General features: G+C 46.9%; 1 long non-coding RNA gene across 1 annotated transcript; it reads left to right on the top strand.

The window, feature by feature from the left end:
• Positions 1 to 1776: 1776 nt before the first annotated feature.
• LOC142435917 (uncharacterized) lies at positions 1777 to 10504 on the top strand. The gene is made up of 3 exons (XR_012781668.1): positions 1777 to 2001; positions 3162 to 8859; positions 8985 to 10504. It is a non-coding gene; the product is annotated as an uncharacterized LOC142435917 (long non-coding RNA).
• The last annotated feature ends 16913 nt before the right edge of the window (positions 10505 to 27417 follow it).

The raw sequence follows: 27417 nt of genomic DNA, 5'->3' as shown, positions 1-27417 counted from the left end.
AGTTCATCGTCCATTAAAAAAAATCATTATATAAGGGCTCATACAACTTTTGTTGTTGTTTTTCCCTAAGGGAGAGCAGTGTATTGGTACACTGAGAGGTATATAGATCAATGGATTCGAACAGAAAAGCTACACATATATTCACCAGTCAACAGGAAACTAGCCTTCGAAAAAGGACACAGAAATATCCAAAGGGACAAATTCTGCTTGCTCAACAAATGGTGTTGGAGAAACTGAGATACCGTATGTAGGAAAATGAAGCAAGCCCCAAACCTTCCCCCATGCACAGAAATTAACTGAAGAGGGGTTAAAACCTGAAAGTAAACCTCCGGGCTATCATAATCAATTTTTCGATGACCTCATCGGTCAGAAATCATTGTAGGAACGCCAAAGCGTTCTTGTGTTCAACGTCTACATACATAGCAGGTGCTCCAGTAAAGGGGAATCTTGGTGGAGCTGGCTCATCCATTCCTGAAGAGAGTAGAGCACCACGTTGGCCCATCACAGAGCTCAGGTGTAGAATCTTCCTCACTGTCATCCTTTATCTCAGCAGTGTCAGTGTTGGATTATGAATTTCCCAAAGAACCAGTATCGCTCAATTCTGTGCACAATGCTGACTCACTCTCGCTGTTATTTCACTGGTCTAAAAACCCATTTAGGTTAAAATGACACTTTTTTGATGCCATGACCTAAAATTTTTAGTGAGAAAATGTTCCTAATGACATTACTTGGGTCTTCCTCTAATCCTGATGCCATGTTCTTTTTCACATAGGCCAGCTTCTTGTATAAATTGCTCAGCATACAGATGGAATAAAAACAGTGAAAGGATACAACCCTGATGCACACCTTTTCTGGTTTTAAACCATGCAGTATCACCTTGTCCTGTTCACAGTCTCACCTGGTTCTATCTCTTGGCCTTTGTATAAGCTCCATATGAGTACAATGAAGTGTTGTGCAATGCCCATTCTTTTCCATGGTATCCCCAAGATCCACCTCCTTCCACTCGTGGTTTCCAGAACGTGGGGTTGGGACAAAGCCTGGATAGTCTCATGGCAAGACCAGATCAGGAATGGAGCTGAGCCGGGAGCAGCTTTATTTGCTTGCTCCAGGGAAAGTCTGCCAGGGGCTTTCTACAAATGATAAAGGTGAATCCCTCTCTCGTTACCCACTGATCATCTCTGAGCCTCTTGCTCTCATATCCCTTGCACAGACCTCTACCATTAGATGGACAATTAGGTAACGTTTGAACACTTTTCTGATGCTGAGCCTGGGGAGCAACTAATAGCTGAGTAAATATTGATTGAAAGATGGTGAGTGGAAGAAAATAGCTTTGCCAGGTCCAGGTTGTGATGGAGATGAGAGTGTTACCAAATCCTGCTGTCCCCATGGTGGGTTTGCTGTATTGTGCCCAGTCCTGAAAGTCTGAGCCAGGGGTTTTAACATGGCCCCTTTCAAAACATATAGGTGGAATTCTTGGACCATGAGCTGTCCTTAGAGTGTGGCTTTACCAAGGTGATGTCCGCCCTGGAACGAAACAACCCAAGAACCTAGATCTTTGTGAAGGTGTTGGTAAGGGATGCCGCGGAAATCATAAACTTGACTGAAAGCAAAGGAAACTTTGCCTTCATGTGTCTGCAGCTGGACGAAGTGGTGCTGGAGCACACCCTCCTTTGCGATTCTTCTTGTTCTTTTTATGAGCTGCTCCCTGGCCTGTGCAGTCCCGTAAATCTGGAAACTCTTTGCTGGTGGGGGCAATTGTTATATCCTCCCCCCAGATCCAGATGTCTTGTCCATGGTCAGTGCGCAATCCTTGTTAGCCAGAGGAGTGGGGCATCTAAAGGCAGGCAGGGGTCACATACTTTTTTTCTACACTTTCTAGAAAGACCAGAGCTAAACATCTTGCAGCCCTTTTCATGTCCTCTTTCTTTTCTGTATTTATTTTCCAGGAAAGAGGAGAAGAAACGCGACAGCATCTACTGACAGCAAGTCAAATGCCATCGTGTGTGTTCAGAGGGCAGGCTGGTTCTCATTTGCCTAACTCATCAGTCCCATCGTGCCATGTCCATGTTAGATTGTTTAGGGAAACAGATGACATATGTTATGATGCTAAATAAGCTGAAACAGTGCCAGGATGGAGGCAGAAGGGGTTTATTTGTTTGTTTTTAAATGAAGCATGGCTTTCTAGTGACTTATTGTGGTGGGGAAGGGGGGCACCGAGGGCAACAAGACATGGTTGTGACAGTGGTCTGGGAATTGAGACAAATCATTGCTTCTGCAGCAGAGATGAGCTGCCTCTGACCTGTCAGTTACTTGAAGGGAGACTCTGCATTTGGTCAGACAAGTCTTAGTTGGAGATGGTACCAGCTTTCCTCCTGAGCCTCTGTGGTTCCCTTTGGACTACACAGGCCCGAATCGCTTTTAGCTGAGCAACAGCAAATGGCAACACAGACTTGCCATATTGCTCTTTTGCGTACACTCTTTAAAAATCGTACTAAATATACATGCATCAAAACATTCGTCACTTCCACGCTCTACAAGATTATAACTAAGTGGCATTCTGCATGTTGTTCATATTATCATCCTTACCCATTCCAAAATTATGTCATCACCCTTATGGAAGCTCAGTATCGTCTCAGGGATGGCACTTCCCCTCCAGGCCCTACTGGGTTAGGCTGGGTTGACTAGAGAAATAAATCCAAGGACACTCATATAGGTATAAGAAAGACTCCACCTCACTTATTTGTCCAATTGACATGGCATTATGTAACAACCATACTTACCTTCCTACCTATCCCTGGAAACAATTGGGATATGTTTGTCTCTATTCATTTTCCTAGCCTAGATATTTCTTGTAAGTGGAATTAAGCAAAATGTGTCCTTTTTGAAGCTGATTTATTTCACTCAGCATAATGCTTATGAGGTTCATTCCTCTTGTAGCCTGTGTCAAGAGTTCATTTCTCTTTATGGCTGAGTAGTAGTCCATTGTATATACCATAGGCAACATGTTTGACTTATCCATTCACCTATTGATGGGTATTTAGACCGTTGACACGTTTGCGAGATTGGGAATAATGTTGCAAGGGCCATCTGTGTATTTGTATCTATTTATGCGCTTGCTTTTAATTGCTTATATCCTTCATTTCCTTTTCTTTCCTTGTTAGACTCAGTATGATCCCCTTCTGCCCATCCTCTAGCCTCACAACCTCTGTGTCTGATGTGCCAGGATCTCACCAGGAGCCTTAACACCAAGATTCTGAGCCCTGACTGACCATTCTGATCATCCAGGGAATTGAATATTCCGGAGCACACAGAAGATGAAGTTATCAAAACTCCTTAGGCATAACCGAACAACTGGAGGGAGTGCTTTATTGGGCTGGGGGGCTGGGGATTATAGTTGTGAAGGACACCAAGGACAATTGTCATTACCTAGACTGTAAAGACTATGGTCGACATCCACGCTGGTGAGTAGCAGCTGGATCTCAGAAGCTCACAAGTGGCCATCTAGGTGGCAAGTATTGTCACCCTCACTCTGGAGGAAAGAGTGGTGAGTGGACCACATGAACATTAGACTTCATGACTCTGAGCACAGAATAACTAGATGATCTCCAACTATCAATTCCAACTTCTTTGAAAGGGATCACATCAAAAGGTCCTAGATAGTGAAGCAAAATTCACAGTCATAAAAGAGACCAGGCTTATTGGCTGGATAGGGACTAACAGAACCTCTGAAATGATGGTCCTTATTCACTAAGTTTGAAAATGAACTCCTACCTGTGGTTCAATATTCAGCCAAATAATAGATTGGTCTATAATGGGAGCAATTACACAAGTGAGGCACACAAACCTGAAAACAGCAAACCATTTGATCTCAAAAGGGCAGTATTAATCCAAGGCCCAAGTTCAGAAGGGTAGGAAGAGAGGAGGAAGGGAAACAGAAGACATAAGTAGGGAGTGGAATAAGTCATGTTATATTGTGGAGATTGCAATAAGTGGCATAAAACACAATGTGTATGAATTGTTGAATAAAAAACTGATGATCTTGGTAAACCTTCACCCAATTCACAATAAAAACTTATGAGAGAGAAAAAAATCCAAGCACCTAGGCTGCATTCCAGACCAATAAAATCGGACTCAGTGGAGATGGGACAAAGATGTCTTTTGGACAGCTCTCTGGCAATCCCAATGAGCACACAGGCTGATACCCACCATCTGGAAACTATGGGGTAGCTGCTTCTCCGGTAATGCCTCGGGGGAGCGCTTGGGTCCGTCAAAGAATGCGGGATGATGAAGGGGCAAAGGTCATCAAACCTCACCCACAGCTTTACACTGGGGGGCTGCTCTCTGAGGAATGTGGGAAGGGTCCACTTGCATGCTGTCTCTGTGCAGCAGATCCAACAGACTCAACACCTTTCCAAAGCTGGCAAGAAAGTCCGAGAGACTAGATGTGGGCACCACGCTGTGAGTTTCCCAGAAGGCACGAGACAGATTGAGAGCAGTCACGGGAACACAGACTCCTCCGGAAATGCTGCCATGCGCAGAACATGCATCTCTAATTTCATTTCACACTGACTCAAGCATTCAGTCCTTTTTACGAAAACCCAGCTTCTCATTACAGTAACCGGTTTAAAATGACAATCTTCTGTTGAGCAAGTCTAAGAAATGACCTTCCTTTATTTTACATGGTATAAAAATTCAGTTTCCTAGGCCAATGGGCTCTAGGGACAGGTGTTTTTATGTACTAGACATGGCTTTCAAAGTTCTTCAATTGCCTAAATTAATAACGACTTTTTTCCTTTGGCTTTTCTAAGGGACACATTAATTTCAATCTTTTTCTAAGGAAGTGAATCTCTAGCTATCTCATTGGGATAACTTTCTGCCTTCAGAGTAGAATTTGAAATAATCTGCAAGGTTACCCCTTCCCCACCCTGCCCCAGCAGCCCAGCCTCTTTCTTCCTTCCGGCCTCCAGCCACCGGGGTTTGGTTGGGAAAGGAGATGCAGAAGGGTGTCTCTGGATTTTTCTATCTAAAGGTTGGCCACAACCCCCAGTAGACCAAATGTAATTCATTATGGGGGGTTTTGGTTTTACTACTTTAAGAGTTATCCTTAGGGAAATTACAAACAAACAGAAATAGGAAGACTTTATATTTTATTAAGGGATGTACTGCTCAGTCTCATTATATTTTAAAAGACAAAGTATAAAAAAAAATCTGGCTCCGTTTAAAATGTCCTGACTAGCAGAACTTAAAATACACAAATCTTAACATGAAAGTCTAGATGAATAAATAAAATAAACAACGAAACAGCTTTCTCAGGAAAAGCCATAATAAAGAGCTCGACTACTTTTTGAGCTGTTTAAGATGCTCGTGTTAAAGGGAAAAGAGTATCATTGTTGACTTTGAAATGTAGAACCATTTGCTTAATTCAGTGATGCTAAAATGGGCAGTTTGGCTGAAGAAAGAAATTGGCTTGTAGCATTTGATGAGCAATTTCTTCTTTTGAATATAGAAATGACCAGGGATGCGGACACGCTTTTTATTCTTTTGAGGACCCTCTAACAAGAAATCTTTTAAATGATCATTACACAGTGAATGCCTGGAGGCTCTGGAAACTATTATTTTGACATTATTATAAGCTCAAAATGATTCACCAATGCAAAAGAAGAAGAGAAAAAGCAATTAAATACTAAGCTGTAAACGCTGGAAGCTTTTCTGTGCTGAAAATAATTGAACAGAGTTTTTTCTTTTTTTAAGTAATAGTGTCCAAAGAGATTCAATGATCTTATTGCTTATGGATTTGGAGCTTAACTATATTCCTTATTTTAAATTTGATATTAGAATAGCAAGATTATAGACCATGATACAGTGTGACTTGGAGAAGTATCATTTCATTAAATTATCAAGTTAAGGCTCAAGGAGCCTGGTGGAATGTGTGTGACCATGAGGCCGGCCAGTTGGAATCCGCTAGTGGCTCACAGAGAAAGATGCGGTTCTCAGCTCCTGTAAAGATTTAGAACTTCGGGAACCCACAGGCATAGTTCTACGTTGTCCTTTCAGGGGTCCTCAAACTTTTTAAACAGCAGGCCAGTTCATTGTCCCTCAAACCCGCTGGAGGGCCGGATGATAGTTTAAAAATAAAACTATGCACAAATGCCTATGCGCACTGCACATACCTAATTTGAAGTTAAAAAAAACGGGGCAAAAACACCCGGCGTGCTGAATAAATGTCCTCTGAGGGCCATGCGGCCCGCAGGCCATAGTTTGAGGACCCCCTAGATTGATATAAGTCAGAATTGACTTGATAGTGTTAGGTTTCTGGGGTGGTTGACCTCAGTTCTTGCTTAGCAACGCTGAAAGAATTCATATGGCAGAAGCAGTTTTGTAAATCCAAGTGAATGTTATGGAAGAAAGTTTCAGGTATCGCAGTCCCCAAAAGTCCCCAGTATCTCCGGAAAGCACGCCGGGCTGCATGGCAGGGGTGGGGAAAGTTTGCAGCTGAATATGGCGGTTTCATGGGCGGAATACCTGAGCAGGAGTGCAGAACCAGCTGAGGAGCCACGGCAGGAACCCCCAAGGGCCTCACCCTCCACTTGCAGAGCACGTGAACAAGGGAGGGTGACAAGGAGCCCAGGCCTACTTCTATCACCTCCCAACACCACTGGAGGACATTGGTCGATCGTATTGGTTGATTTCGGTGCACTTTTGTGAAGTCCTATTCTGTATGACCAGGTGGACCTTCCACCTGGGTCTACATGACTTGGGTCAGAGCATGCTCAGTTCTGAATTTTGCCATAGGTGTCTAATGAGTGTGCCTGATGTATTTCCAACCCCTTTGTTGTGGCCTGGACAGCTCAATTTCGTTTAGTGCTGGCATTTGGGAAGACAAGCCCTAATCTAGCAACCTGTCAATAGCAGTAAGTGAATGGAATTACAACTCAACTCATAGCCATAAATTCAATTCGGACTCATAGTGACCCGAGAGGACAGGGCAGAATTTCCCCCTCAGGATTTCTGGGGCTGGAATTCTTTACAGGAATAAAAGTCTCTTTTTTCTCCCTCCCAATGGCTCCAAAGGACTGACCTTGCAAGGAGATGTCCAGCGGGTGCCAGCAGGCTCCTTCATTGAAAATCTCTGCTAGTTTCTGAAGCGGGAGGGAAATTTTGAGGAGGCCGTCTGCGGCAGAGTTAACTCCCCATTAAAGCCAATGAGCTTTTCCACATCTCTCAAAAAACAAACAAAAAAACCTAAAGTGACTACTTCAGATTAATATGCTGTAGGTAGAACCACCTCCCACTCACCAAACCAAACCAATCAACCAACCAAACAAACAAACAAACAAAAAACCCAAATCTTGTTGCCTTCAAGTCAGTTCTGACTCATGCTCACCCCTTGTGGTACAGAGTACAATTGTTGCATGAGGTTGGCTAGGCTGTACCCTTTATGAAAACAGATGACTCCTTCCTTTTGTGGTACAGCTAGGTGGTTTGAACTGATAACCTTTATATAAGCAGCCCATCCAGCGATCTATGTCAACTAAAGTGTCAAAGCATGTAAAGACTGATCCACAACCCCCACTTCTCTCTTCCTCTTCTGTGATGACCTGGAATCCACCTTTTGATCTGGTGGCACCATATTTGTGAAGCAGCCCGAATCACTGACGGACGGTGTGCAGGACAAACACCCTGTAGAATTGCCCTTCCAGTGTCAGAATTTGCATGAACAAGAATAAACTTCTAGATTTTAAGCCACTGAGGTTCCAGGGGTAGCTTCTTTCTGCAGAACAGACTAGGCTATCCTGCCTGATCATCTCTTCACAGGGTTTTTGTGGAGAGCTACTGGAGCAGCTCGATCCAGGGGAGCTGCCAAAGCAGATACCTACACTTTATCTGGGATTGTAGGTTGTAGTACCAAAGTTTTTATTTGCCCGGGAGGCACTGAGTAAATTTTTTTTCTTCTGAAAACAGGACAATATGTAAGTAAGTTTGGAGACATATGTAGCTGGAGCTGAAAGTCCTCTTACCTTGCAGTTTTCTTTGGTAGAGATAGACTTGTTCTTAATGAAACCCATGACAGTCAGTGTCACAAATGACTTCTGAGGAGAGGCCAAACAGCTAAGTCAAGGCCAGCCTACCATTCTCTTAAATGCTGTCTCATGCTCTCATCTGCTCTGACGTGTCTGCTCAGGGGCATGTGGCAGCCACTAGGCGGGCCTTACCATTGGCACTGAAAATCATTGTAGGGGATATTAGAGGATTTACATCAAGAAGACCTGACTTCCTGGCCATTGCTCGGGGGCCACAGTTCCCAAGACAATCAGTGTCAAGGGCAAAACAAAATAAAACATGACGAGGGCTCTGGGGCTGGGTTGAGCTGGATATGTAACCAAAGCCCCTTTCTACCAGAATCTTCCCAAGAGGAGATTGCTCTTTTCCATAGCTAAACAATTTTGTTTAACACACGTTCTGCTGAGGAACCTTCTGGGAAGCAGAAGAAAATAAATCTGCCTTCCTTTGAATTAAGCTGGGTTGGGTCCAAGCCCTGTGTAGTGTCTATTCTTCTCATAACATCTAAAGGAGTCTGATTTCACCATTCTTAGCTATTAAAAAAAAAGTTCCAGGCACAATAATTCAATTTAAAATTACACACCAGGAGTAGTTCATATTTAATACACTTTATACAGGTATTACAGGTACAAGGGACATACTTGTTAACTGCCAGGTTGCTGGCTTGAACCAACCAGCTACTCCACAGGAGGTACTGTGTTTCTGTGAAGATTTACAGCTTGGAAGCCCACTGGGAGAGCTCTCCTCTGGCTTGAGTCTGAAGGTGCTTGACAGCAGTAGCCTTTTGTTTTTATAGAGGTAAAAAGCTTTCTTTCTTTTTTTTTTGGTATAAAGCTTTTTAGAACAACAAAAACAATTCCTTTTGGAAGTAAGCCAGAGCTAAAACCACAAGTTACATGCTTTACTTTTTTTCTGTCCTGCAGCTGGCAGCCACCCTTTCATCGATTGTGCACACCAGCATGGTGGTGAAGTGGTGAACTCTGCGCTCTCATTCCCCTGGCTTCACACTCGGTTTCCTCACTCATCGTGTGGCTTCACCCAACGCACGGAGCCTCCTGCAGGCTCCTCTCCCAGCGTGTGTAAAAGTGCGAAGGAGACAGACTTCCTCAGAGCTGTGCTTTAGAGAGAATCCTCCTCACATACTCAGCACCGCCTTGAATAGGGCAGCACTGCATACATGACAGCTACTTGATGATTGTTGATGGTGGTGGTGGTGTGTTTGTACGGATAAAAAAAGAGCCCTGAATGGTTATGTAACAAGTAAGGGAATAAATAGATCTTCCTTCTTCCACCTTCATCTTTCATTGTTCTATCACTCTCTGATTGCAATATTAGAGGCTAAAATGGGCAGAATTCCCACCTCTGAACAAAGTTTGTGCACATGGGTGTGCATGCTTGTGTGTCCATGTGAGTGGGCCTGTACAATGTGTGTGCACGTGTGTGTGCACATGTGCACTGGAGCCTGGCAGCAGCAGGGGAGGCGCCTGTCTCTGTTCAGCAGTATCTGACGGCTGCTGCAGGTGTAATGAGAAGTGATTGATGATCTGTTCAGGGAGCTCCTGGGGTGGACTCAGGGAAGGAGCAGCAAAGAAGACATACTCATCTCCCCTGTATTTAGATGAGGTGACGGAGGTGGGTGGTAGAGGAGCAGCTACTCAGTAATGAGATCACAGGGGAAAGGCCTTGGATGAGGTGCCAGACAGCCCTGCTTTCCCAGAGAGGGTGGGACTGGGAATGAGGCTGCATCCTGCCTAATCAGTTACAGTTGCTCTGTCACTCTGGGGAGGGAGGCAGATGAGGCAGGGAGCTTCCGGAATCTCTCATCTCCAGTCCTTCTAGGTGGATGTGGGAGCGTGTGAGGACGGCCACACTGGAGGGTCAGGGTTGATCGCCTTGCAGTGTGGAGCCCGGCCTGGACCTGCGTTGTGAAGGGTGACTAAGGAGCTCTGGGGGCAGGGTTCTGGGTGGGGGCTTTGTCTACTAAGACCCACAGCCGCGCCCTGTGTCGCAATGTTGGCATGCAATGTGCAAAGACTTGAGACAACGTGAAATGGACCATCCACTTCACTTGGAAAGACAGGAGGGCTGAAAATCAGATTGGGAGATCTGATCTCGTTTGCTGCACAGTTGTGAGAGGAGATATTCCTGGCTTCTCTCATGTTGGGAACCGGACATAATCAGCCTGACAAAACCAAGGCCATATTGCCTGCCCAGCAGGGCTAAAGCCACGTCACCTCAACCTTATCTCTACCCTGACACACACCAGATGGCCCACCCTTGTCTGCTCCAGCACCGGACATTCCAACTGCAGACTTGCGGCCGCCTGCCCTGTGTGCTCTACACCCCCGCCCTTCCTTTTTTTTATCTCCCCTTTGAACTCCCTTGTTTGCCTCACCCTTTATAGAGAGGCTTGTGTAGCAATAAACTCAGACCTTGACAAGAATCTGCTTGGTCTCGCTCCTCTCTCTCGCCCGTTTCTCTTTCAGGCTGGGTCCTCCTTGGAACCCCTCGAATAACTGAGTCCCTCTGGCATGAAGGAGGTGATACGAATGCATTGATAGCCTAGTATCTGTCAGCTGGGAGCCACAACATAGTGAGAGCCCTTATTAATCATTTGGAGATTAGCTGAGGGGTGGGAGAAGCCAGGCATGAGGCTTTCCAGGGCTGCTCAGCATGCACAGGAGTCCTTTCCTGGGTTGGACAGAGGTGCTGCCATCTGAAAGCTCAGATAGAGCAGTTGGAAAATTAACTGACCTGGTACAAGATCTATTTACATATATCAAAAGATCCTGGGTAATAACATCTCATGTTTGTGCAGCATGCCACATTTGTCAAAGGGCTTTCTCATTTACTGTCTTACTTGGTCCTCAAACTAAGAGGCCTTTGGGCAGCTATTGCTGTTTAATTTTGGGCGTGGTAACAGCTTTGGGTATAGTACTGGGCTTGGAATCAGGCTGTGCAACCCACAGCAGGTCACTTAGCTGCTCTGGATTGGCTTTCTTCCTCTACGAAGGTCAGCACTTGGACTAGACCATTTTCCCAGTGGCAGCTCTGCTGACATTTTGGCCAACATCCTTCTTGTGGGGCTGTGTTGTTCCCTGCACCAGGATGCAAAGCGAGCATCCCTGGTCTCAGCCCACTAGATGGCAGTGGGACTCCCTTCTTCAGAATGTCTCCAGGCATGGCCAAATGTCCCCAGCAGAGCATGCTGCTGGGCTGGCGCACGGCAGGATGATGCACTCAATGAGTTGGATTTTAAGTTTTCAGGTACTTTACATGTCTGCACAGGGAGACTACATCAACAATTACCCAGCAGTCAATGGGTCATCACTGACCCTCTCTATAATTCCAACTGAGATCATGAAGCACCGACTGAGTTTCTGAGCTTAGCACCCTGCATGGCACAAGTTGTTTAGCACTCAGCTACAAACTAAAAGGTTGGCAGTTCAAACCTATCCAGAGGCCTCTTAAACAAAATCCTGGTGGTCTGCTTCAGAAGAGTTGGAGCCATGAACACCCCATGGAGTGAAGAGATATAAACATGAATGTGGATGTGACTCTAGGTATAGCTAGAACCATGGAATCAACTACATCATGGAATCAACTTCAACTCCTGGCCTCCTTGTGTGTCCAAGAAGAACTGTGCTCCCCAGGGTCTTGAAAGGCTGCTTGGTCTGAAGTAGATTTGCAGGCCCTTCTTTCTACGTGCCGCTGGGTGGCCTCAACCTTCCAAGCATGCTATTAAAAGCCAATCCGTCACCTGTGTGCATCACTGAAGACACACGGACACAGGGAGCAATGCCCTGGCTGGGGCACTGGAACAGCGCTGGCATGCAGTGAGTGCTGCCCAGTTAGCGAACAGGTCTTCCCTTGGTACTTTCTCAGGTCTGTGTGAAGCTTTCTAAGCATCCAGAGTTCTCGGCCTGATTCTGCTGCCAACTTGCAGTGTGACTTCGAGCTAGTCTCTTGCCCTCTCTGGGCTTGATAACAAAAGCAGGGCAGGCCAGCCACAAATATCGTGTGGCTAGCAGGGGAAAGCAGTTGAGGACACAATTGCAGATGGAGTTCATCCTTTGGACTCATCGCCCCTCCTCCCTAACACCACCCCCCCCCACTACACACACACACCTTTTCAACTGCACCAGATGGGTTTTAACTTTCCGGCACCAGAAAAGCAGACCTTGAGTTTTTTCCTTTATGGAATGTAGGCCACCCCTGCTTATGTGTCACATTCAGTCCTCGTTCTTCTCCCTACTCTTGTCCCTCCTCCAGTCTTCAACAAGTGACTGCAGGGCGGTTTCCCAGCAGGGCTGTGCTCAAAGATTCATAATGCTGGGTTTTCCTTTAGTTCTCCACAGTCTGGGGCTTGGGACAATCCAGGCATTACCTTATCAACTGCTCATTTTAGGGGGGAAGGACGGGGGCACTGGAAACACCACATGGGGCCCAATCCTTCTCTGCACGCATGTGAGGGGTTTCCAGGAGCTCGAATTTCAACTTAAGTGATTTATTTTTTGTTGTTTAATCGCGTGCCTGTCATCTGCTGGACATTTCTTCTACAGTGTTTTGTTGTTGTTAACCCCATTTCTAAGATCAGAGATAGAAGGGTCAGGCACAATAGGCAGTTAAATTGACTCAATCTGGGCTGTGAACCTGCTTCTGTCTGGTTCCTCATAGCCCTCAGTCATTTTAATGGAGGTGTTGTGAAGGGTGTGGGTTCAGCAGCCACACACTGCCTCATCTCGCCTCCTCGTTGAGAGGCTGTGTACCCTTATGTGAGTTGTTTAATCTCCTACCAAGCTTGTGAGAGCACTACTTTTATTAGCTTCAATTTACCGAGGCTGTGAGAGGTCAGGGGAGCGAAGGCTTACAGATTGCCTGGCATATAATATGCTAATGATAGTCAAGATATATAACTAAGCATGTCTCTGTTCTTGGTTCTGTCAGTACCTGGTGTGTCCACAAAGGAGAAACCTGGTTTCCTGCTATTTTGAGCATCTAGTGTAAATGGCAGGAGATAAGTCACATGCTAATGAACCCTTGTGGTGTATTGGTTAAGCACCCTGGGGCCCGGCTATCAAAAGATATAGTGTCCAGGGTCTTAAAGACTGGAAGATAAACAAGGGGCCATCTAGCTAAGAAACAACAAAGCCCACATGGAAAAAGCACACCAGCCTACCCCAACATGATCGCTGAAGACAAAGCGGGTGCATAAGCAAATGTGGGCATGTTTTCTTGATGTGCACTCACCCTTTACATAAAACTCTCTCTTATACATACGCGTTTCTGTGGATTTGTTTCGCTAAGGCACCCAGACTAACATAAGCAGCGTGGAACGCATTTAAGAAGCCTAGACAAGGGCAGGGCAGGATATTTGGAGGGACTGGATCGAGAATTAGAGAGGAAGGGGTGCTGGAGGTGAAACGGGCTGCTAGCTCCCTGTCCCAAGGAGGACAATGAGACTGCTGGCTCCCATGAAGATTTACAGTCTTGAAAACTCCATATAGGGTCACTGTGGTTGGAATCCACTGGACGGCAGTGGCCTTTTGGGATTGAAGGTGGAAGCCACCAACGGCTTCCTGCCATTGAGCCAAGGAGCCTCCGGAGAGTGTGGGAACTTCTGGAATACAGCGAACAACCTCTGCACATCTGCTTTTCGTGCTGCCCAAGTCATGCATTGACATTTTTCCAAAAGTGAACCATCACAGCTGCTCTCTCAGGAAGCTGGGGGCTGAGCCCGCTGGTTCCACTCCGTCAGCATTTCTGGTCCGGGTACCTGCCCTCTGCCCCGGCACAGGCAATGGGCTTTTGGAAGCAGTGCTCCCTGGGTAGTGGGTGTGATTTGGCTCCTCTGGCCTAACATGATGAATGCTGAGAGGGGGTGGATACTAGGGGGTTAAGCTCCCTGACCTTTCCCTAGCCCAGGGGAAAACTTACTATTTAAAGTAAGTTTTAGACAGAATCTTTAGAAAGATAAATTGTTTACTTAATGTACACAATTACTCCCCAACACATCTGTTTTGTGTCTGCTCAACTCAACCTCATAGGCTATGGATGACCTTGAGCAAGTTTTTAAAGTCACAATGGGTTTCTACCAGGATTGAGAGTTCAGCTCTCTCAACTCTCCAACTGGTTATTAGCACCATAGTCTCATTTCTATTTATGGATTTACTTTGTTTGAGGGAAAAAAGACTCCCAATTCAACTATATTTTATTAGGAACTCCTTTGCTATGTTTTACACAAGAAAAAGGCACAAACCGCTGTTCTGGATGAAGGAGAGCATCCGCATGAGGCCCCAATGGTGTCGGAAGGACCCACAGCCACAGTTACTTAAATAAAATGACACCCATTCTGTCCTGCTGACTCTGACTCATAGTGACTCTGTGTAGGGATCCTGAAGTTGCTACCTTTACAGGAAGCAATAACCTCATCTTTCTCCTGTGGAATGACTAGTGGCTTTGAACCAGCGACCTTGCTGTTAATAGTCCAACACTATCCAGCATCACCACCTGAGCTCCTGAAAGCTTAAATGAGACATGGAAAACAAACACCTTTGTCACAAAACTGTCCCTGAAGACGGATCAATTCATGGAGTTGCGGGAGGGCCTGTGAGAGCATGAGCGGGACCTTCATTGGGATGTGCACACGACCGTATATCGCTGAGTCTGGCCCGGGGAGTGGACGCAAGCACACTGCCTGATGGACAAGCTTTCTACTGCCAGTCAGCAGTAGGAAGGAACTCAATGGTGGCTGAATGTGTGGCCCCTCAAAATGGATTTAGGGTCTCCACATAGACTCTCACTGTGAGCCACAGCCTATTGCTCAAAATTTAAGCTCAAATATGACTTAAATGCCTAACATTCTGTTTCCTTAAACTAGAGTACTGCCAGGATCAACTAGAGGCCTGGATGACCTATTAGGTCTGAACAACGATCTCAAATCACTTCACATGATCCATTCCACCAGTCATGTCACCAGTCGCGCCTCCTCACTTACCCATTCCAGAGACTGTGCCTGTATAACCTATCGACTAACACATTCCCACATGTCGTGATTATGAAACCAACCATCATGCTGGAATAAGGACCAATCACGATGTAAGGGGCAGGGTCAGTGGGAAAGCAAGATAGGGGCTGAGGGGAGCCAAGAGGGTCCCATCACTCAATCCCTAAACCTGATCTAATGTCACTAGACTGGGGTCTTCCTCACATCTCAAGGGCACCCGATTCATGATTGAAGTGAATTGTGTTTATTCAATCTTTGTTCTGCTTGCCGTCCTGCTATGCTGCCTCCTCTTCTTGCTTTATGTTGTGGTGACAAATGGCTTGAGAGGGATTTGACATAGGGAGAAAGCCCACCCACATCAACTGTCACCAGAAGCAGACACTAAGTTCATTTCTCTCACCTCACAGAACTATGCACATCAGACACTGGTAGAGCTGCCCGGAAGGGGAACCCTTAGTGCAGTGGTTCTCACCCTGTGGGTTGCGACCCCTTTGGGAGTCATATGACCCTTTCACAGGGCTCGTCCAATTCATAACTGTAGCAAAATTACAGTGATGAAGTAGCAAGAAAATCATTTAATGGTCAGGGGGTCACCACAACAAGAGGACCTATATTAGGAAGGTTGAGAACCACTGCCTGAGTGTGCTTAGGACTTTGCTGCCCTCAGGGTCACCAGACATTCCTGAAGGCAGAGTCACTGCAGGAAGCCCTTCTGGGAAATGCCCTGAAGCCAGGTCTCAACCAACTCCATCCACCCTCACCCTCCTAGATCCTAATCATAGGCCGCTTGGAAATGCTCTCTGCCACTTCAAAGACTGTAAGTCCATGGGAGCAGAAAGCTTCCTCTTTCTCCCTTGGAGTGGTGGCTGGTGAGTTCAAACTGCTCACCTTCTGGCTAACAAAACCCACAGACCAGCTCCCCCTGAGCTCAGTTTGGTTTGCCGCACAGCACACATTGTTGGGAACCTTCTGAAGTAGCTGTGCCATGTGCAGGTTAGGGGATTTCGCACAAGATGCAGAATTCCACCCTCTTTTGGCAAAAATAATTTTTGCAATAGCCTTGTATTCTCTTCTGGATCTGAGTAGCAGCTACTCTCATGCAGTCCTAGCACATACATGCATGCACAGTCCTCCCAACTCCCTAAGGTCTTATGCCGAGTCTGCTCCATGCTTTCCTGTGTCCTATGTGGCGCTGTAGGCACCCAAGGCATGGGCTCTGCAGTCTGGGTTCAAATCTCTCCTTTCCACTTCCTCACTGTGTGGTCATAGGCTCATGACTTTATCATCCTGTGCCACTGATTTTTCATCTGTAAAATGAGGCAAGAATAGAGTCCACACATAGGCTTGTTAAGTGAAATAATTGAATTATTATATACAAAAAGCTTAGAACATTGCTCGGCATCTTGCAAATACTGTTAGGTAGCTTAGCATAGGGACTGGGTCATCCATTACATATGCTCAGGTTCAAACTTCCGGTGGGTGTTACATCTGGATTGGCCCATCTGGGCCAGGTGAATTCAATCCAGCCAATGGGGTTGACCAGGACCATCAACCATGCCTCCCTATGGAGGAATTGAAAAGGCACATCTTGACCTCTCCGATGTCTCCCTTCACCCACTTTTCTGTTGTCCGTCCCCCAGGGAGGAGGTCACATGTAGATACTTGTAATCGGTTCCCTCTTTCCAATCCACCCTCCCGCTACCCTCCCAATATCACCACTCACAAATTATCAAGGTTTCTTGAGGGATGGGGGAGCGGGGAGGAGGGGGTAAAAATGAGGACTTGATTGATGCCAAGGGCTTATGTGGAGGCAAATGTTTTGAGAATAATGAGGGCAGTGAGTGTACAATGTGCTTTACACAATTGATGTATGTATGGATTGTGATAAGAATTGTATGAGCCCCTAATAAAACGATTTCAAAAAAAAAGAAAAGAAAGAAAAGGCAGGATCCTGGAGCCCACGTAGTGACTTTCTCTCCAGCAGCTTCTAGGCAAGCTGTGCAGGGGTGAGGGGCCCTGAGGTGCCTGTGTAAACCTGAAACTTCTTCTCTCAAAAAACTCACTTGGATCACAATCCAGGCTGCGGAGTGAATTCTTTCTCTCGCGAAGCCAAAGACTGAGGTATATTTCTCCCACGAGAGATCTAACAATAGTATCTCTTATTATATCATTAGGAGCCCTGGTGGTGTAGTGGACTATGCATTAACCTGCTAATCGCAAGGTCAAGGGTTTGAACTGACTAGCCCGTCCGTGGGAGAAATATGAGGTTGTCTATTTCTGTAAGGCAATGGTTCTCAACCTTCTGAATGCCGCCACCCTTTAATACAGTTCATGTTGTGGTCACCTGCAACCATAAAATTATTTTCATTGCTACTTTATAACTGTAATTTTGCTATCGTTATGAATTGGATGACCCCTGTTAAAGGGTTATTTGATCCCCAAAGGGGTCGCGACCCACAGGTTGCGACCCCTGCTGTAAGGATTTAAAGTCTCAAAACCCCAAAGGGGCAGATCTTTGTCCTACTAGGAGTCAATAAAATGGTAGTTAGGTTTTTTTCTGCATCAGTATCAGATTCTGGTGGCAATCTCAGTCATCCTGCATTGTGGTCTGGTTTGAACTCCGGAAATGACTGCCCTGGTTTGAGGTGAGGGCCACGGTGCTTCAGTGGTAGACCTCTCATCGACTTTCACCGGGAAGACCCGGGTTTGATTTGCAGCCAATGTGCCCCAGACTGTCAGTGAAGGTTTGTGTGTTGCTATGACACTGAGCAGGCTTCAGTGGTGTTTCCAGACTGAAACAGAATAATGAAGAAAGACCTGATCATCCCCATCCACACATTGACCTATGGCCCACCACTGTTGGCTTCCTCTCCCAGTCCTGGTGGTAGCACAGATAGGCACAGTTTGCTCCACTGCCCATGAGGTGCCCATGAGAGGCTGACGCGACAACCACAGTCAAGATCAACAGCTTAAACTCCATTCTGGGTCTATGGAAACAAGAACAACCTTCTGAATTGAGGTTGCATTGCTATTTGGGACTGGAAGGATGCCTTTGTGATATGGATTGCACTCTGGATCCCAAGGGGGACTTTTAAACACAGCCACATAGCAGCTCCGGAAATTGCCATAGTGAGAAGGCAGGTTTAAAAAAATTAAAAAAAAGCTTTTACTGGCTTGCTCAAAGGAGGCTGCGGGTAGATTGGGGGGTGGAAAACTCCTCTGGAAATGGAAAATTTTTTATCCTTACATATGCATCATTTCTTCTGGTCCTGAAAGAAAACACAAAGCAGAGGAGAGGAGGAAACGGAGACTGGCAGTCATCTTGTTGGTATTCCCACAGCACCCCCTCCTTAAGCGCTTGCTGCCATCTCATCCAACTCCACTCAGTGTATTTTCACCCGGCAGTGATGCAGAAATGTCTGCGTACTCCAGTTTTATTGTAGTCTGGCAGCGTTTATGGCTTTGACGTTCAACTGAGCATGGCAGGACGTCTAGAAGCAATTATAACCAGCACCTGCTCTGTCTGTGCGATGGGCAGGCAGTGACGGATTCCCAGCCTCCGGAACACTAGTGTTCCCTCCCAGCTCAGGATAATGACGGTGACACTCGGCCCCCTTGTTGTCTGGGGAGCTCAAGGAGCTCTCCTCTGAAACCTCAACTTATGGGCATTTCTTTGAGTGAAGACATCAAATTAGTGACTGGAAAGGAAGGCGTAGGAGATGATTATTGGCCACAAGACAAGCCTTAATCGCCTCCAGAGAGCATGTCTCCTAAGTGCCAAGTGTGGAGAGGGAGGAAACAATTGATCACAAATGGAATAGACTCTGAGTCTCGCCACACAATGTGTGTGTGTGGTCACTGAGGCGGCAACATTATGACTGGGGATGGATACGGTTTGTGCAGCCGTGATTGCCATCCAGAATGTGGCATGCTATTGTGAAAAATGATTTTTTATTCTGAGCAAATCTCTGCTTCCACTTGCTTTAATGCTTCGCCGGAGAGCAGGGGACTCTGGGAGGGGTGGGGGGCGCACAGGGCTGGGCTGACCTCAGGAACTCATGTGTAAAGGGCTTTTTCTCACTTGGAAGCAGGCTGTTCTTTCTGGTAAAGCTTGTTTGTGAACCTTGCCACATCTGCGTCCGAAGAGGGAACTGAAGGTGACAAATGCCATGAGGAGCCCCGGGCACATCTTGTTTCATTTGAATCCCAGTTTTACCTTTCTGGGTTCTGAAGCATCAGATGGGTGCCAAACGCTTCCACGGACAACTAAAGCTGAACAAGGTGGAGGCAGATGAAGAGCAACGGGAGGTTGGTGTTTGGGAGACTGAATACTTGGGCTTCCTAGGCCAGTCCAGTTGGTGGTTAGAGCCCTGTTTCAGATTCCACTGTAATCTCCTAGTGTCCAAGGACCAAGTGGCTCCTAAGTCCAGAATTTCTGTTGCATGTGTCACCAAGGAGGAGTTGGGCTAAAATGCATTGAAGAATAAAGCAGGAGCTTGGCTTATGAATCCACTCTCTGATTCTGAAATTTCAAAGGCTCCGTGCACAGACATTTCAACACTGAAAGCACAGCAGGGAAAACCAAAGACTTGGGCTTCCTCCTTGTCCCTCTTTTCGGGCTTTTACGGTTTTCCAAGGCGCCTCCCTGAGCCGAGTGTTGTATAGGTCAGGTTTAAAGATGTCCTAGTTCCGAGGGACTTGCTGTTCTGCTTTCTTTTTCAGGGAGACCTGGTTTCTTGTCTTGTGGCCAAACACAGAGCACAGATGTCTGTGGGCCTCCTCCCTTTCCCCTGACCTTTGCTCTCTTCTCTGGATACACTACTGACCTGTTCTCCCTTACAAGATCTGAACTGCTCACAAACTTCGATGAATTCTCATCCTAGCAAGAAGCATCTGAGCATCTTATTAGAGCCTGTATGAGTTCTGTTCTGGATGCTTATTTGTGCAACTTCAGGGTCTGGCATGGAAACATTCCATGTCCACAGACCCGCACAAATAATATAAACTCCAACAGTAGTTTAAGGTTTAAGGTGGTAACAGGGAACGCTGGGGCCTGTGGCTCCTGGTGAACCTCACAGGCTGTCTAAAGGGGCTACTTCCATCTCAATGTAACCATACAGGAATGTAGACCTGTTAGGTAGCAAGACAAGGGGTTGTTCCTCTCCATGCTTAGGGGGCCCCCTACAGGAGGTTGGAAGCCAATGCAGGCTAAAGGGCATGCACCAATTCAAGGCCAAGCCAGGAGAGCTTAATTGACGCCTCACAGCTGAAAGCCCTTAAAAGGCTGGAACCTTCCCTTCAGCTGCTTCTCTGCCTTCCGCTCAGCAGGGCTGGGTGTGCAGTGTCATGAGGGTGCCCGTGTTCAGTTTACTGTAACGCCGGAACCTTCTTCTCTCCTGTATATAAACCCACTCGGATCACCACCCAGGCTTTGGTGTGAATTTCTTTCTAGTGTGTAGCCAAGGACCGAGACATTTCCCACCCGAGAAACCTACAGACCCAGACTTACAATAAACCCATATGTGTGTGTGTGTGTGTGTGTGTGTGTGTGTGTGATACACACACACACACACACACACACACACACACACATATATGGCAAGAGGTGAACAGGTCTAGCCAGCAATGGTGAAGAGGGCCCTGGGATTGAGATTGAGAACGATTCTGAAGTAGAATCCATAACCCTTAGAAATGTATTGGCCTGCTATACCAATCCAATTACCCTCAACCTTCTTCAAAGAATTGGAAAAACTGACCACCAACTTCATATGGAGAGGGAAGAAACCCAGAATTAGCAGAGAACTCCTCAAGAAGAAGGACACAATTGGAGGACTCGCCCTACCTGATTTCAATGCCTACTACACAGCTACAGTGGTCAAAACAGCATGGTACTGGCACAATGATAGACACTCAGACCAGTGGAAAAGAATAGAAAGCCCAGGAGTAAAATCATCAGCATATAGACAACTGATCTTCGACAAGGGTTCCAAAAATGTCAAGTGGGAAGCAGATGCCCTCTTTAATAAGTGGTGCTGGAAACAATGGATATCCACATGTAGAAAGTTGAAATAAGACGTCTACCTCACCCCATGCACAAGAATACACTCAAGGTGGATCACAGATCTAGAAGTCAAACCCCAAACCATCAGGACCATTAAGGAGGGAATTGGGACTAATCTCAGAGTACTGGCCCAGGGAGCACATAGGCTCACTGCAACAGGGAAGGGGACACACACAGGTGAATTGAAAATCGACAAATGGGATCTAATAAGAATAAAATGCATGTGCACCTCGAAAGACTTTGCCAAGAGGGTGACAAGGCAACCCACAGACTGGGAGAAGATTTTTAGTAATGACACATCAGACAAAGGGCTCATTACTAAAATCTACAACACCATCGTGACCTGCAAAAAGAGGAAAACAGTTAACCCCCTAAGGAAGTGGGCAAAAGAAATGAGAAGAACTTTCACTAGAGAGGAGATCAATATGGCCAATAAACATATGAGAAAGTGCTCGAAGTCCCTTGCCATAAGAGAAATGCAAATCAAAACAACCATGAGATACCACCTAACACCCCTGAGGCTAGCCCAGATCAGTAAATCAGAGAGCAACAAGTGTTGGAGGGGCTGTGGTGAAGTAGGAACCCTCCTCCACTGCTGGTGGTCGTGTACATTTGTACAGCCACTGTGGAAAGCAATCTGGCGATACCTAAAGAAAATGGAAATTGATCTACCTCATGACCCAGCCATCCCTCTACTGGGCATATACCCGGTTGAAGCAGCAAATAAAACACGACCAGTCATATGCGCTCTAATGTTTATTGCGGCACAATTCACAATGGCAAAGACTTTGAAACAGCCTAAATTTCCATCGACAGACGAGTGGATTAGCAAACTTTGGCACATACACACAATGGAGTATTATGCAGCACTGAAAAGCACCGATGAGCACATGAAACACGTTATTTCATGGGAAGAGCTGGAAGGAATTATGTTAAGCGAGGTAAGCCAGACCCAAAGGGACAGGTACAACATGAGTCCCCTGAGGTAAGTACAATCAGCATGACAGAAATAGAAGAATAAACATCCATCCCACAATAAACGGCAGGAAGCATAGATAGTTGGAGGGAGGACAGGCCACACCTAGGGAGGTACATAAGAGCCCAGCATAAAGAAGGGGTAGTGGGGTAGGGAGAGGGAGAACCGGGAGGGGGAGAATCCGAATGGATGGTATGGGGGGGGCAGGGTACTAACCCACCCGGGGGAGAGTATCGGTTATGTCCCCACAGATTTGGAACATGCATACGGACCCCAACACGACACACCAAACAAGGAGGACAACGCAAAGTACAGAGGTCTACACAAAGAGGCTGGACGACAAGCCGGCCCAAACCAGAATTAGGCCGACCCCCACACTCGAAGGGAATACCACAGAAAACAAAAATAGATCGTCTGGAGTGGGAAAGGAACTGACCCACCACACCACATCCAGAAGGAAGCTGAAACAAAAGAAGGAGAAAGGACATAGTGGAGTACACCTGGGTCCACCAAGCCCAAAGTCGATAGACCAGCTAGAAGAGCCCATCATACAGAGAGGACCATTCAGCTGACCACACTACGAGATATGACATCCTGCACCAACACATGGCCCTACACGGGACAGCACCTGAGACACAATGGGGGATGGGCAACTGAGCTGACCCCGCCACACTGAGGCAAACACTGGGGACATGCAATGGAGCAGCGGAGGAAGCAGAGCAAAGGGAGCCCGAGGGAGTAGAAAGGATGGTCTTCTGGGCCAGGACGTGGCGCCTCACAAGCTACACCTAGAAAACACTCCTAAAGGCCAATGAAAGGACCTTGAACTACTAGCAATTTTTTCTTTTAATATTTGCTATCTTTTTGTTTAGTCTTTTTAAACTTGTTTTGTTTTTTTACCCAGTAAATTTTGTATGTTAGTGGCTTTTCTGCTTATCAGCGTGTCGATGTTGCTTCTGTCAAAGCCATGTTCTTATGGGCCACTTGGGCGCAGTCAAAGTCATATCCATTTGTATGCACGTATTACTATGTCAGCAGGTCCACCTAGACAAGATAGGCTGGACAAATAATGAGAGAAGAAAACAACAGGACCAACGGTCCTGGAGGGACATGAGAGCGTGGGAGGTAGGGGAAGGGAGGAGGTGTCGCCCAACACAGGGACAAGGGAACAGCGAATGGTTCAAAACCAGAGGAGGGAGGGGAGGGGAGGACTGGAAGGGAGTGACCAAGAGCAAGGTAACTGAGAGGAACTACTGAATCCAGAATGAAGGCTAAACATGGTAATGGGTCGGGAGGAAAGCGAAAGGAAATAGAGGAAAGGAGTAGGAGGCAAAGTGCATACAGAGAAGCCTAAATACAGACATGTACATATGTAAACATATTTATGATTATGGGGGCAATAGATTTATATGCATATATTTATAGGTTCAGTAGTAGGGTAGCAGATGGACATTGGGCCTCCTCATGCATAATCCCCCAATACAATAGCACCTCGCCCTGCTAAGCAGCCATTGCAGGATACCCATCTTCCCGACATGATCACTGAAGACAGCCGTGTGTGTAAGCAAATGTGGTGAAGAAAGCTGATGGTGCCCGGCTTATCAAAAAAAGATATAGCGTCTGGGGTCTTAAAGGCTTGAAGGCAAATAAGCGGCCATCTAGCTCAGAAGCAACAAAGCCCACAGAGAAGAAGCACACGGCCTAAGCGAATACAAGGTGTTGAATGGACCATGTAGCAGATACAAAGGAACAAAAACAATCATTGTGTGATCACCTCTCTCACATAATGGCTGAAGACGAAAGTGTGCATAAGCAAGTGTGGTGAAGAAGGCGGATGGTGCCCGGCTACTGAGAGATGTAGCGTCTGGGGACTTAAAGGCTTGAACGCAAACAAGCGGCCATCTAGCCCAGAAGCAACCGAGCCCACACGGAAGCAGCACACCAACATAGGTGATCATGAAGGACAGAGGAGACCAGGTCTCCAACATCAAAGGTGGGGTGGTGGTGAGAATCACATCACCGTGAAAGAGGGGGAGTGCATGATGGGGACCCAACGCCCACCTGTAGACAGCTGGACCCCCTTCCAGAGGGGTAGTGAGGAGGAGATGGGCCACTCAGGGTTCAGTGTAGCAACAATGAAACTCAAAACCTTCCTCTAGTTCCTGAACGCTTCCTCCCCTCCCAATCATCATGACCCCAATCCTACCTTGCCTTGCGGACCTGGTTATACCAGAGGATGTACAGCGGTGCAGTGGGGATCTGGAGGCACAGGGAATCTAGGACAGACGAACCCCTCAACACCAGCTGTGGGAGTGGCGACACCAGGAGGGAAGGGCATGTAGAAAGGGAGAACCGATCTCAGAGATCTATGTGTAACCTCCTCTCTGGGAGATTGGCAAGGGGGAGGCGGGTGAGGGGAGACGCCGGGGAGTGTAAGATAAGATGTAATAATTATTTATAAATTATCAAGGGACCAGGGGTGGGATCGGGGAGGGAGGGGGATGGGGGGAAAAAAAGGGAAACCGAGCTGATTCCAGGAACCCAAGTGGAAGGTGAATTATGAGAGTGATGAGTGCAACGAATGTATAAGGGTGCTTTGCTCAATTGATGTATGTACAGATTGTGATAAGAGCCTTATGAGCCCCAATAAAACGATTAAAATAAATAAATAAATAATGAAAGAAAAAAAAAAAGAAATGTATTGGCCTTAGGGGAGGGGCAAAGAGGGCTGGATTGAGAAAGTCTGTGGCATCCAGTTCTGACTTGACTTTTGGATCCAGAATCTTTCAGGAGTCATGGCCTTGCCCTCCAGCCAGAACTTCCAATAACCGTCTTCTCAGAGCCTTGTTAAATTCTCATAATACGTTACACCTGCCATCCTGTGAGCAGCTACCAAACCCAGGCACTTTTTTCTTTCTTTTTTTTTTTTTTAACAGGAACAATAAAGTTTATTGAACCGTAGCTTAGTACAGGCGCTGGGGTTTCCCCACGGTGCTCTTAATGTACAAAGCACGGATATTCTGCCAATTCTTCTTCAGCAGCGAAACCAAAAAGTTGACAGCCAAGTGGATGTTGTACACGAGTTCATCATCTGTCATCTTCACATGGCCAACTGCCACTGCCAGACACAGCACCTTCTTCATCTGGAACTTGAAGGTGGACTTCACCTCGTCGACCTTGGCCACCATGTTCTCATTGTGGGTCAGCAGGGAAGGGAATTTCCCGGCCTTGTTCAGGCCCGGGCCCAGAATTCGAGGAATCTGCTTGATCAGGGTCTCTGAGGCCAAAAAGGCATCATACTTCTTGGCCAGCTTTTTGACCAACTTCTTATTCTTGTTGAGCTTCTTGAGCGCCTCGATGTCCATGTGAGGGATCTCCACGGCCTTCGCTTGTCGCAGTGCTGCTGGTCCCCAAGGACACACACTGAGAACTTGGGGCGCGGGGTGGACTTAAGCCTGACGGTGCCAGAGAAGCGTTTGTCCTTCTGAGGGTCGTAGTTCTTCAGGCTGATCTGCAGCTCCACCGTCTCCAAAAACTTCCGGCACTTGCGCTGGTTCCTGTGCAGGACTTCCCGCACCGCCTCGTAGAGGGTGTCGCGAGAGACTTTGGTACTCATGGTTCCTAGCGCTGCGGCAACCGGAAAAGAGACCCAGGCACCTTTTTCAAAGACAAGCTCGCTCTCTCTACCCTTAAGAGCAGGTAGTTTTTGGATGATGGATATGAGATACCACAGAAGGCAAATCTGTAATCTTCCATGATGCTCAAAACATGCTGTCACAACCAGGACCCATGACAATCCCTCAGTTTCCTAAATTGCTTCACTGTTGCTTTTTAATTAATATATGACATTAACTTGTCATATATTGATAACAGGGAGGACCCTGAACTAGATGAATAAATTAAAGCTCTCCTCATCCTGTGCTTTTATATGAATGTGTTAATTATTTTTGTCATTAGGGAGAATGATGGAGGGATGGAGCAATACCAAACGGAGTTTGACAAAGTGTTGTGTTTGCTGCGGGAAACATGGTGCGTGTCACATACAATCTGTCACCCAGTGAGTCTGCAATTAACACCAAGGGACCAAGGTAGGATTCCCGGTAATAAATAGCCTTCCTCCCAGATGCTAGTGGAGACCCAGCAGGACCCACTGTTGTGTTGTAGCAGTTGTACACGGGACCTTATGGGAGACAGAGCTGGTGTTTGAAATGAGTTTTGTTTGTCCCCAGTTGGCTCAGATTTGTTTTTTAGATAGCATAATCACTAACATTTAAACACAGGGTGATGTCACGTAACAATCTGCAGCTTCTGAGAAATGGAGAGGCCCGACTTTGCTGGTTGACAGTGCACCTCTGGAAGACAAGGGGGACCACAGAGGGACTGGGGGGGGGGGTAGGCAGATGTGGTGATCGGAGTTTGGAATCCTTGTTTTCCACGTAGAGGTGGCAAGGAGTTCAAGGGTTCAGAAATTGAGGAGGGAAGTTCCAGAAGACAAGTCTGTGTGGTCCATAATAAACCAATATAGGGGTTGAGATTTCAATCCGTTGGCTATTTATTTTGTGCCTGGTAGCCAACCAACCCAGAATTCCTGACCTCGCCGACCGTGTGAAACAAGGACCATTCCAGAATTACATAGAAGCAAGCATGGAAGCAAGGGCATCCACCACCCCGAATGCGTAGGGGTCAGGAACCAAGTGCTTTCTGTAGAACAGCCCCAGAAGGCAGACCTTTGGCTGGAAAACCTGTTAGGGAGCTAGCATAGGGACTGGCAGGCCCATTACACAAGCTCAGAGGTCTGAGCTACCGGCTCATGAAGTAGAGGCTCACTGCATGCTCAGAAGTTCAGGTTTCCAGCCAGCAGGGGGAGCTACGCCTGGGTGGGCGCTGTACCTGCATTGGCTCACCTAGGCCAGGTGAATTCAATTCAACAATACAGCCAATGAGGTCGAACTACGTCATCGACCACGCCTCCCTAACCGCTCATAAAACTCAAGAGGATCCCAAACCAGGCCTCGGCGTGAGCTGTTTCTGGCGTGGAGCCGAGGACCGAGGCACACCTGCCCCAGGTGAGGTCCAACAGAAGCGGTGATGTTCGAACAGAAGCGGTGCTGTGTGACTGGAAGCTATGAGGTAAGCCGGCCCCAGGAGTGGGCCTTCCCATGCTGGTCTCACGGGTTGTGGGCCCCTCTGGGCTCCTTTCACCTCACCACCCTTGGGAGAATTGTTGGGTTGAGTTCACCTGGCCTAGGTGAGCCAATCCAAGTGGCGCCCCACCCAATACGGTGGAGGTCCCTGGGGACGCTTGTAGCGTAT

The sequence above is a fragment of the Tenrec ecaudatus genome (genome assembly GCF_050624435.1).
Source record: "Tenrec ecaudatus isolate mTenEca1 chromosome 10 unlocalized genomic scaffold, mTenEca1.hap1 SUPER_10_unloc_1, whole genome shotgun sequence".
Lineage (NCBI taxonomy): Eukaryota > Metazoa > Chordata > Mammalia > Afrosoricida > Tenrecidae > Tenrec > Tenrec ecaudatus.
Note: the sequence above shows the minus strand (reverse complement) of the source record. Positions and strands in the feature narration are given on the sequence as shown.